We start from the raw sequence: 12434 nt of genomic DNA on the forward strand, positions 1-12434 counted from the left end.
CACATTAGGTGGTACTCCATTATAACACAAAAATTCCTTATTTAACACATCACCAAGACCATCTGTGACAGCGTTCATGTTTACAACAACTAAAAGGGAAACAGAAAATACACACTGATATATTACATACTTACGAATTTATAAGTTAAATATACAGTACAATAACCAAGCTGTTATCAACCATCATTAACTATTAAACCTGCATTTTTGTTGAAGCAGTCTTCAGAAATGGGAAATTATGGCTTTAACAATGTCACATTTTCTCCCAAAATCACAATACCATCTCATTCCTTTTTGTAGAGGCAGGCATTTTAAAATGTTTACATTTTTATGTCTTTATTTATTTAACTTTTTTACAATCCCAACCAGCACAGTCACTGGGTACTTGGGCTGCACGATTTTGCATAAAATGAGAATCACATTTTTTGGCTTAGAATTGAGATCACGATTCTCTCACGATTTTCTTTTCCAGTATAAATATTTATTGCACTTATTAACTGCACATCAACTTCGTAACAGTTGAGACTGAACAAAAAACAATAAAAACATAAAAACAACAAATGTCTCACGTTTTGTTGTTGCCAAAATGTTGTACTGCTTGAAATTCCGTCTCCACCGTTGCTCGACGCTGCGTGTATAGAGCAGGTAGTGCAACAATAGAAAAATAGTTGCGGGACGGCACTGTGTAGCGTTTGTCTAGGGTGTTGATCATTTTCCTAAATCCCTCGTTTTGCACAGTGTTGATGGGAGCCATATCTTTGGTCAGGTGACAAGTGATAGCCTCCCTAATGTCTTTGTGCCTGCGGGAGTTCGACGGGTATAGGGAAGCGCTGTATAAGGTTCCCGTTATTGATGTTTGGGTGGTTGACCGGGACGGATTTTCTCCTGTCACTTTCTCGTCATCCCTGACGTGCTCTCCGTTGTTTTTTCCCTGCTAATTTTAGCATCACACGGCACAGCTTCTGTATCACGTGGTATAGGGCTCCGCCCTTGTCATTTGTTGAGCAGGAAGAGTGAGCGCTTGTTATCATGCAGAGTACGTCCCGGATCAAAATGCGGTACAATCGCTGTCGTCTTTTCTTTTTTTTTTTAATCGTTGTCATTTCGAAATGAGATCGCACATAAGTATGAATCGAGATCGCGATTTTCTAACGATTAATCGTGCAGCCCTACTGGGTACTTTTGTGATTGTTTTCCTTCTCTATAAGGGACAGGTTCAAAGGTTAAAGGTCTCTCTTACTTTCAGTGCTGCCACATGTGGATTTAAGTCCGCACTGCACTGTGTGTGTCTGTCTCCTGATTCAGTAAAACACGTGCAGCTCTCCCAAAATGTGGGCGCATCACAGTTTTTTGGCCTCGTCTTATCTATTTATCTTATCGGTATACAAGGCTCGCAACAATACAAATGGAAAATGTAATGTTAGTGTCATGTTGTTCAACAATTTCTACAAGAAAGCGGCTGGACTTCTTTAAGTTTGGTAAAACACGTTTCACTGCTCATACAAACCATTATGACGGAATTATAGAAAACACTGCATCAAAAACACAAAAAAAGTTGTTTCAGACATGTTGATCTCAGCAAAGGAGAATCACACCAAAACTTTCTTTGTGAGTACGGGCAGCTGCACCTAAAGGCACAATGAATAGCGAGCACACATTGAACCGTACATAACGCTGTAGGGGCGTAAGGTCTTTTAATCGTGGATGTAGTCAACGCGGTAAATACAAATGAGGCTGTAGAGGTTTGGTGCAGGCAGAAAAACAGCTGCAGGGACAATGAAAAGACTTTTCTGCTCCAACTTCTCCCAGCATGCTGAGCTAATGGTTAGTTGGTGTTTTTCTCCAAACACTCTCTCACTCTTCTCTCAACGTGTTCACAATAAACTGTGAACAGACACCGAGGAGAGCAGCAGAAGACCTCATTCAGGAGCTAAACTCAACATGAACTGAACTCACAGTAAAGTTAGCTCGGTGCTTACCTTTAGATGAGCCCACAAACCGAGAGAAACTCCGCGATGAAGCTGCAACTCTTTCCAAACACAGGAAACAGATCAGGGAGCAGAGACCCACGTGGTTCACGCTGATCGCAGCTACGATCCAGGAGACAAGGGTGGGCAGATCGATGCAGATATCGATCAGGACGTTGGTAGTGGTTTATGATCGATACTTTAGTTGTTTCTCTCCTCTAAGTTCACTACTTTACTCCCGTTTCATGAAAAAGCAGCTCTCTCTGCTCGACTCCTCTCTTGCACACTTGCTTTGCTCCGCCCCATTTTCTGCTGCTGTGATTCGTTGCTGTGCGGTCACGTGACTCAGAAGCTACATTTGGGGGGTGTCCAAATTCATGAGCCGCGTCCTCTTTTTTTTTTTTTAAATAAACTTTATTAAGAAACAGTATACGAACATGTATACAACCAGAACAAAATTAATTATGCCAGAGGGTGTGATACAAAGAATTACAAACATTCAAATAATTTGTAATTACTACAAATAGTAATAGTTTTCATAGCCTTTTTGTTGAGTGATCCACTAATCAATTTTATGTAACATAAAACATCATTAAAGTAATGTTTAAAATTAGGTTTTTTGTTACTGTATTTGCATTTGTGAAAATAAATTGAGCTAAGATAACTAACAAGTTTATTATAAAGTAAGCATCTTCTTTTTTTTGCCTTCGAAAGAAACAAAATACAAGATTTTCCCATTTCACAGTAAAGTCTTTATAGAGATGTCCAGCAATGAATCTACTGAAGTCTTTCCAAAATGTTCTAGCGTATGAACAGATCCAGAAAAGGTGTTGCACAGTCTCAGGATGGCTTCCACAAAATCCACAGTTCACATTTATGTCCCTTTTGAACTTTGTCACGTAATGATTAGCAGGATAAAATTTATGCAGTATTTTAAATGAGACTTCCTTCACTTTATTCGTTACCAGATACTTGTTAGGAATTGTCCATACTCTTTTCCAGTTAATGTCACTGACAAAGAAATTCCAATAAGAGACCACATGTGGAATAGTTAGAGATTCTGTCTGGAACAAAGCACGGATATTCTTATTACTTTTACTACGGTTTGTCAGACAGATTCTTCCTATGTGTGAATCTAAAGGGTTGGGGAGAAACAGATGATATGCAAGGTTGAATACCTTTAAAAAGCATTATAATACCCGTAGGTATTGCATCAAAATAATATGGCATATTTTGGGTGTGGCTGGAAATTTATAGGTGTTTAAGAATTCTGAATAGGACATAAGCTGCCCATTAGGATTAAACAGCTGATTCACTAAAACAATCCGTTTCTCAACCCACCTAGAAAAAAAAAGATTTATTTTCATACACTATGTTCCTATTATTCCAAATTGAATACGTATGGGGTGTAAAGTTGTGTTTATATATAAGGGACCAAGCTAATAGAACTTGTTTGTGAAGCATCGAAAGGTTTTCTGGAAGCTTATCTATATTATAATCACAACCTAAGATAACTTAGACCACCAAACTTCCAAATGGATACCGGATTTTAAGAAAATGTTTAGCCCAATTAATCTTAAATGTATTGTTTAGAGTAGTAAAATCCAAAACATTGAGACCACCGTGTTCATAGTCATTCATCAATACACTTTTTCTGATGTAATGTGTCCTGTTTTTCCAGAGCAAGTTGAAGAGCATTCGGTCGATATCCTTACAAGTTTTGCCGTCCACATGCAGAGAAATTGCTGCATAAGTCAGTCGACACAGACCTTCTGCTTTTGAGAGCAATACCCTTCCTCTTAAACTTAAATCTCTCTGCAACCATTGATTTAATTTGGTTTGAGATTTTTTAATAATTGGGGGACAATTTAGTAAAATTCTGTCTTTTGGATCTTTGCAGATAATCAGACCTAAATATGTTGCTTCATTTTTAACTGTTATATTACAAATACTCTGAACATTACACTCTTTGACAGGCAATAATTGACATTTATTTAAGTTTAGGACCAATCCAGACCCTTTTGAGAAATCCTCTATTACGTGTAAAGCAATTGGCACTTGGCTGGCATTTTTAAGAAAAATTGTGGTATCAGGCTATGACAGCGTTGATGGAGTTTTTAAATTGTGTTGATCGGCCACGTAAAACCAGAGTTATGTTAAAAATATGAAATATTTGGTTTTCTTCCTGAATACTATCATTGTTTATATTTACTGCGGGAAGAAACGGTAAAAACTGTGTTTCATAAGGAAAATGCCATAAAGCACTTTCCACCTGTGAGCGAAGACAAAACCAAAAAACCCCACCCTTTCCTAATGGTCAAAAAATGTACCATGTCGACCAATCAAAAGATTCCAGATAGCAAGACGACATTGAATCGATGTTGATTTTTCATCCAATCCGTCGTTATGGTCAGGGTTGAAATGTCACTGTTGTAACAACATTGAAATACTGTGGTAAACCCATGGTCTTACTATAGGGACGTTGAAATGATGTTGATTTACCGTTGTTTTTTTGTCATTGATATTTGATCTATTTGTAGTCGACCAGGTGACAACAACAATGTGTAGAAAACGTCTATTTATAGTTGACCATCATTCCGCGCCGGACACCATCAAAAAGCCATCGATTTCTAGTAGTGCATTAAACTGCACTGCAACTGAGCGGGTATAAAGTACCGGAGAAAGTGGATTTATTGTTCTTTTGGTATCAATGACTTTGGTCTAGTTCACCAGCTTTGAAAAATCGTGTCGACCTGCAATTTATGTATAGTTGAGCGGGAAATTAAAGCAGCGATCACTTGGACTATTCCGCAGCACCCCTCTCACAGTGGTACATCCCTCCAGGTAACCATTGTCTTGTACAGTAGAGCGGGACATTAGATTTACTCTCAGCGGAATTGACCGGAGAAGGCATCAGTTCATGCACTGCACTGGCCTGCACCACGATTAGTATAAGGTAAGAATGAATGAATTTTCTTCTATTTGTTATTTCCACAGTTGCATTTGAATAACAGTAAAAAACTCGTTAATGTACAGTTTCTGACAAAATGTGGGAGCCCGAAATTGTGTCCACTTTTCATCTTACAACTCAGCTGGAGTTTCATACTTTTCTGTTATATTCTGTTACAAAGCTAGCCTAACGCTTCGAGGGTTCCTTTGTTAGCCTTGCCGTCGCCTCGGCCACCATTGACCCAGACTGTCGCTCTGTCTTTGCCTTTTTGCATACTACAAAAAAAAAAAGTGTAAATCTGTGATATGATTGGTAAATGTAAAGGTAACTGTATAAATGTGTTCAATGACTTTGTTACTTTTGATGATTGGAGAGCACCCGCTTCAATTCGCACACGAAAACTTTAGACTCAGTTCGAATGCTCACGCGGCATGTCCACGTGACTTTACGTTGCACGCTCACCTTTACGTTGCACGCTCACCTTTACGTTGCACATTCACCTTTACGTTGCACGCTCACCTTTACGTTGCACATTCACCTTTACGTTGCACATTCACCTTTACGTTGCACTCACCTTTACGTTGCACACTCACCTAACTTTACGTTGCACGTTCACCTTTACGTTGCACGCTCACCTTTACGTTGCACGTGTACATGACTTTCTGTTTGTGCCTTGAATAATGAATAAGGCTACGTCCACACGTACCAGGGTATTTTTGAAAACGCAGATTTTTCTATGCGTTTACACCTTTCGTCCACACGTAAACCTCGTTTTCGTTCGCTGAAAACGGAGATTTTAAAAAACGCCTGCCAGGGTGGATATTTCGAAAACTCAAGTTTTTGCATTTACGTGTGGATGAGGAAAACTGAGAAAACGCAGCGTCAAAGGTGTGCGCCTATTTTGACGTCACACTGTGCACGTTTTTCTTTCGGTGCAATGAATTTCTACAATGGCGGACTTAGACAAACTTATACTTGAATGCAGAAGGTTAAGCCATCACTTATGGATATATTAGGTTTTCGCCTCCCACTGCTTAAACCTGAACAACCACTTTATGAAGTGGTTCTGAGTGAGCTGGAGCTGTTTTGCAAAGAAGGATGGGCAAGGATTTCAGTCTCTAGATGTGCAAAGCTGGTAGAGACAGACCCTAAAAGACTGGCAGCTGGAATTGCAGCAAAAGCTGGTTCTACAAAGTATTGACTCAGGGGGCTGAATAATTACACACAGCCCACTTTGCAGTTATTTATTTGTAAAAAATGTTTGGAATCATGTAGGATTTCTGTTCCACTTCTCACGTGTGCACCACTTTGTGTTGGTCTTTCACGTGGAATTCCAATAAAATTGATTCATGTTTGTGGCTGTAATGTGACAAAATGTGGGAAAGTTCAAAGGGGCCGAATAATTTTGCAAGCCACTGTAAGCGGGAGATTTTCCCAACGAAGAACCACTTACTGCTTAAAAGATAGAGAGTTAAAAGTAGACTGGTATACCCTCAGGTTAACTTTAAACGTAATGTTGAAGTCAGAGGCAGCATAAAAGTGACCCCCCCTTAGACTGATTTCTAGTTCTAGTGTCTTTATATTCCAGTAAGTTCTGCTTTTAGTTAGCAAACATAAACTAATGTAAGTCTATTAACGGCAACTGCCTAACCAACCCGGTGAGTCGAGTCCCCTCGAGCAGTGCTCACTGACCAAGCATACACCAAACTGATGAAAACATGGTAGCATTTAGTCTGCATTTATAAATAAGGCAGCATTTATTTAAAACCTGCAACAATCTCTCCCAAAGTGATTGCAGTCACTTCAAGTCAGAGCGCAACTGTTTGCAGAAAGTTGGCCTCTTATAGATGAGCTCCCTTATTCATTGTATTCCCAGAGTAATTCCCAGAGTATTTATTTTCTTTAATAAATATCGATGTTTGGTGTCACTGTATTTGAGACTAACATCACAACGCAAAATATCAAGATCTTTGCTGTATCGATCCCCCCCCCACCTCTACCGTATTACGGGTGAAAACACCAGTCAGCCAGAAGATCAAAAACAAGAGTTAAGTTCAAGTATTTATACAATATCAGTTAACTGTAAGGTAAAACAATATCTATAACAACAACTACTACTAAATACGGTGTCCCATGGGAAAACCATTTAACGTGACAGCGATACATTTTGGAGAATCAAAATCCGTAAAAAATAAATAAAATAAAAAAATAAAATAAAAAAAGTAAAAGACTTGCAGCTTCCCAAATGTAACATTCAGGATTATTGATGCAAGTCCAGAAATCAGAGCCGCAAAGTAGACAAAAGGAAACATATTATTGATACAGAAGTTGTTTCTATGCAAGATCACTGCAAAAAGCCATACCTAATGTCCACCCTACTGTTACTCATTTACATTAAGATTTAAAAATTAGTTGGTATTGGTATGGCGAGTGGCCTTCAATAATAGTAATAAATCACATAGCAATAGTACATTCATATAGTTGTAATAGGCATGAAAATATATTAAGTAATCCAAAGTATTCAGAATACGTAACTCTACCGGCATCCAGCATCTATCTACATGTAAAAAGAATTTGGTGTTTTCTGAGGGTCCAAAAAGAAATAATAGAATTTGAAATAATTTAAATTAAAAAAAAATTAGTTTAATACGACTATAGGCATTACGAGCTCAGTCATGGGGAAAAAAACAACAAAAAAACAACAACAACAACATTTCGAATGTTATTTCTTCCTGAATTGAAGTCCAAACTCAGAGCTACCCTCATGAGATTCCAAGTGTGACATCAGCTGACACTCTTTACAGGAGATTCCATCTGAACTCTGTGGAGCCTGATCTTGTTTGTAAGTCTGACCCTGAAAACCAGAGAGGATCTTTCTGTCTCTTCAGATTCACTGTGATCCAGTGCAGTCCGTCCTGCAGGATCGCGCTGATGTTTGCACAGAGCAGATAATGAAGTGAATGTTTTTGCACATTGGTAACAGTGAAACAGTTTATTTACAGTGAGGGATCGTTTATGTTCGGATTATAAACTGAGATTCTTAAAGCTCTTGTCACACTGTTATTAAGTTCACTTCAATATGTCGAAGTTCATGGCAATCACGAGTCCCTGAATATGAGAAACTTCTGTCACAGTGTCTACAGTTGTATGGTTTCTCTCCTGTGTGGACTCGTTATTACTTTAAGGTAACCTGCAGTGGTGAAGGATGACCCACACTGGTCACACACGTGCTTTTTAACCCCACTGTGAATGACTTCATGTCGTTTTAATTCACTTGGTTTGGGGAAAACCTCTCCACATTCTTTGCAGTAGTTCATTTTGTCTCCAGTGTGTCTACGCTGATGTACTTTTAGGCTTGTTGATGACTGAAAGTTTTTTCCACAAGGTCACAGAGAAACTCTTTCCCACCACCACAGTGACGACAGGGTTGAGAAGTGGATCCATCTGTGTCGCTCTGCTTCTAAACAAAGACACAAACACAGTAAGTCAGGGAATTGCTTCAACATTTTAATCCTGAACATTGCCTGAAACAAAGAGCATCTCTGCCAACGTCCAATTACATTTTACTGTTTACATTATAACGCTCAGCTCACTGGCAGAGGTGGGTAGTAACGAATCACATTTACACCGTTACATTTACTTGAGTAAGTTTTTGGGGAAAAAAAAAAAAAAGTACCTATTTTGCACGATACTTTTTACTTTTACTTGAGTACATTTGTGATGAAGAAACTGTACTTTTACTCCGCTACATTTGGCAATATTTGACTCGTTAATTTCACACATTAGATAATACTGCTACTAATGGATCATGCCACCACTGGAGTTTCCTGCAACTCTTTTACCAATCAGATGTGGCCATGCAGTCACATGACCAGTCTGACACTGTGGCGGACAGAGCAGCCCAAGCGTTTTAAAGTAGCGGACACACGGAAAGAAGAAACACATGAAAACATGGCAGAGTAAGCTGTTACCGCTAGAACTGAAGAGGATGAACACCTTGGCCTCATTTACAAAAATTTGTACTGCTTTTAAGTGAAACAAAGAACAGCTATGTCTTCAGTGTCGGATTCTTCAGTGCGAGCCAAAACAAACCGACTTTTCAGCGTGAAAAAACACCAACTCATGTAACCTGAGGAAAAGTGTCACAGTACGTTTACTCTAAATATCTTTTTAGCTGTGGTTAGTTGGATGTCAGTCTTAAGTTACAGCAGCTGTGTCGAGCTCAAGCCCCGAGTTTGATTACACTAGAATGTCTGTGAAGGTTCTCAGTCATCCAGGTCATCGTAGTCAAAGGAGCTTGCAAAGAAAAGCGTCTGGACTTCTTTAAGTTGCTTGAAGACGTTTCACCTCTCATCCAAGAAGCTTCTTCAGTTCTAAGGTCAAATGGTGGAGAGTCCCAGATATAAACCTAGTGGGAGTATCCCCCCACAGAGGGACAAAACACTAGAATCACGTCATATTTTCGGCCCTATGTTGTAGTGAGATAAGTTTGTGGGTGTTGTTTTCGCCGCTTTTAACTCCTCGCTGGTTAGCTAGCGTGAACTCTAAGCTAGCCTGGTTAACGAAGCTAGAGTTCCACGCAGATGTAAACACAGCTCGTCTCTACTGCTTTAACTGTTAAATCAGAAGGCAATACAGCGGTCGACAGGGTTTATTATGTGAAACAGCAGCTTGTTTAATTTAAAACAGTCTGCATTAAGCTGGATATACACTGTACAATTTTTTTCAATCACCTTATTTAGCTCCTGCTCAAACTGTACGATTGAATCGCAGGGGTTAGACGTTTGTAGGTCACACTGAAAAGCCTCGATATGGAAGCGTAGAGCTTCCACCACCGGCAAACGGAAAAACTGAGCTATCTCACGTTATAATGTGAAATGTTTATTGTTCTAACAATATACTTTTCATGTTTGTACAATATACTACCATATTATTAAAATATACATAATTATGACGTTTGTACTATATAACAGTTTTGTACAAAAGGTTTTTTGTTTGAAGTGATAATTACGTACATTGCAATAACAACATGATAGTACACTGTTAGAACAATAAAGTTTTCACATTATAACATCATATACGTCTATTTTGTTTGCCTGGGTGGCAGCTCTACGCTCCCGTACTCAGATGAGCTTGCAAAATTCTACAAGTTGTGCCTCCATCGCTTGTGTCCAGCAGCATTTCTGTGTCATAGGCTGCGTTGACACCCTCATGAAGGGCGACCGGGTGTTTAAACAGGTTGGATTATCTTGCGACCAGATGATTGATGATCGGGAGCTGTCGTGAGGTATTAATCGCTTCTCATTACCCCATGTATACTACATGATGCACGACACACAATTAAGACGAACTCTGGCTTTTCCCCAACACGGGTCAAACGGCTGATAAATCGTCTCAAAATGGACAAAAATTGCACAGTGTATGCCCAGCTTTAAGAGGCTAGTGTCAGGGTTATATTGTCGAATTGTCATTTTATGCTTAGAAATATTTACTTATATATGCTTAGAGTTTATAGTCAATGTCATATTGGTAGGGGTCTGATCCTTTGTAGTCTGCAAAGACTGTGTGTGCTTAAGGTCATGAGAGAGGTATATCTTCTCTTACTGATATATGGTATCGCAAACACACTATATCTATGGGGTGGTGGTCCCCATCTTAAGAAAGGGGACCGGAGGGTGTGTTCCAACTACAGGGGGATCACACTCCTCAGCCTCCCTGGAAAGTCTATGCCAGGGGTGCTGGAAAGGAGAGTTCGTCCGTTAGTCGAACCTCGGATACAGGAGGAACAATGCGGTTTTCGTCCTGGTCGCGGAACACTGGACCAGCTCTTTATCCTCTCAGGAATACTTGAGAGTGCATGGGAGTTTGCCCAACCAGTCTACATGTGTTTTGTGGACTTGGAGAAGGCATTCGACCGTGTCCCTCGGGGTGTCCTGTGGGAGGTGTTGCGGGGAATATGGGGTGTCTGGCCCATTGCTACGGGCCATTCGATCCCTATACAACCGTTGCAAGAGCTTGGTTCGCATTGCCGGCAATAAGTCGGACTCGTTCCCGGTGGGTGATGGGCTCCGCCAGGGCTGCCCTTTGTCTCCGGTTCTGTTCATAATTTTTATGGACAGGATTTCTAGGCGCAGCCAAGTGGCGGAGGGCTTTCGCTTTGGTGGCCTCAGAATCTCATCTCTGATTTTTGCAGATGATGTGGTTCTGTTGGCTTCATCGGGTGAGGGCCTCCAGCTCGCACTGGAACGGTTCGCAGCCGAGTGTGAAGCAGCGGGAATGAGGATCAGCACCTCCAAATCTGAGGCCATGGTTCTCAGCCGGAAAAGGGTGGAGTGCCCACTCCGGGTCGGGGATGAGTTCCTGCCCCAAGTGGAGGAGTTCAAGTATCTCGGGGTCTTGTTCGCGAGTGATGGGAGAAGGGAGCCGGTCGACAGACGGATTGGGGCTGCAGCTGCAGTAATGCGGACGCTGCACCGGTCCGTCGTGGTGAAGAGGGAGCTGAGTGTAAAAGCGAAGCTCTCAATTTACCGGTCGATCTACGTCCCTACCCTCACCTATGGCCACGAGCTGTGGGTAGTGACCGAAAGAACGAGATCGCGGATACAAGCGGCAGAAATGAGCTTCCTCCGAAGGGTGGCTGGCCTCTCCCTTAGAGATAGGGTGAGAAGTTCGGCCATCCGGGAGGGGCTCAGAGTAGAGCAGCTGCTGCCCACATCGAAAGGAGCCAGCTGAGGTGGTTCGGGCATCTGACAAGGATGCCCCCTGGGCGCCTCCTGGGTGAGGTGTTCCAGGCATGTCCCACCGGGAGGAGGCCCCGGGGCAGACCCAGGACACGCTGGAGAGATTATATCTCTCGGCTGGCCTGGGAACACCTTGGTGTTCCCCCGGATAAGCTGGAGGAGGTGGCTGGGGAGAGGGGGGTCTGGGCCTCTTTGCTTAGGCTGCTGCCCCCGCGACCCGGCCCCGGACAAAGCGGATGAAGATGGATGGAAGGACTATATCTATTTCAGTATAAGTGCCTTTGTGCTGTACTTCCAGACCAGCAGGTTTAGGGAAGTCGTTTATCGGGTCACATTCTGACCCCCCCCAACACACGGTACTCTTTGTTCACATGTGTACCTATGTTAATGAGCCTATGCATATTCATGTCACCTGAATAAAGAGCAGTGTTACGAGGGAGCAGAATCTAATCTGGAATTCATTGCAAATTGTTTTTGCAGCTTGGCAGTGTATACAGCACTATAGTGAGCAGACCTGATTCTTTTGAAAACCATACATCTTTCCACAGGTCTCCACTTCATCAGACATCACCTAGACACAGAGCTCGATGATGACAGCACAAACAGCGGCCTAACTGACAAAGATAATGGATCCATTGGGTCAGGAAAGCCAGAAGCAGGGGGGCTGGAGAGGTACCTTTCATGTCCATTCACTGGAGGTGTGGATATATTGCATGGCGTTCCTCACATCAAAAAGCTGTCAATTAAAATGAATACAGCTCTTCCTGCATCAGGAGC

General features: G+C 41.4%; 1 protein-coding gene and 1 long non-coding RNA gene across 2 annotated transcripts in view; one reads left to right on the plus strand and one right to left on the minus strand.

Annotated features, from left to right (window-relative positions):
* Positions 1–12434, minus strand: part of LOC120717279 (zinc finger protein 708-like) — a 274392-nt gene that overhangs the window by 7881 nt on the left and 254077 nt on the right. The gene's annotated exons all lie outside the window — the stretch shown is intronic.
* The window catches only part of LOC120717317, an 8579-nt gene continuing 4650 nt past the window's right edge, over positions 8506–12434 (plus strand). The window contains exons 1-2 of the long non-coding RNA XR_005692176.1: positions 8506–8518; positions 11111–11115. This is a non-coding gene — a long non-coding RNA (uncharacterized LOC120717317). The remainder of the gene's footprint in view (positions 8519–11110; positions 11116–12434) is intronic.

The sequence above is a fragment of the Simochromis diagramma genome, unplaced genomic scaffold (genome assembly GCF_900408965.1).
Source record: "Simochromis diagramma unplaced genomic scaffold, fSimDia1.1 OVJJ01000097.1, whole genome shotgun sequence".
NCBI classification, from domain to species: Eukaryota; Metazoa; Chordata; class Actinopteri; order Cichliformes; family Cichlidae; genus Simochromis; species Simochromis diagramma.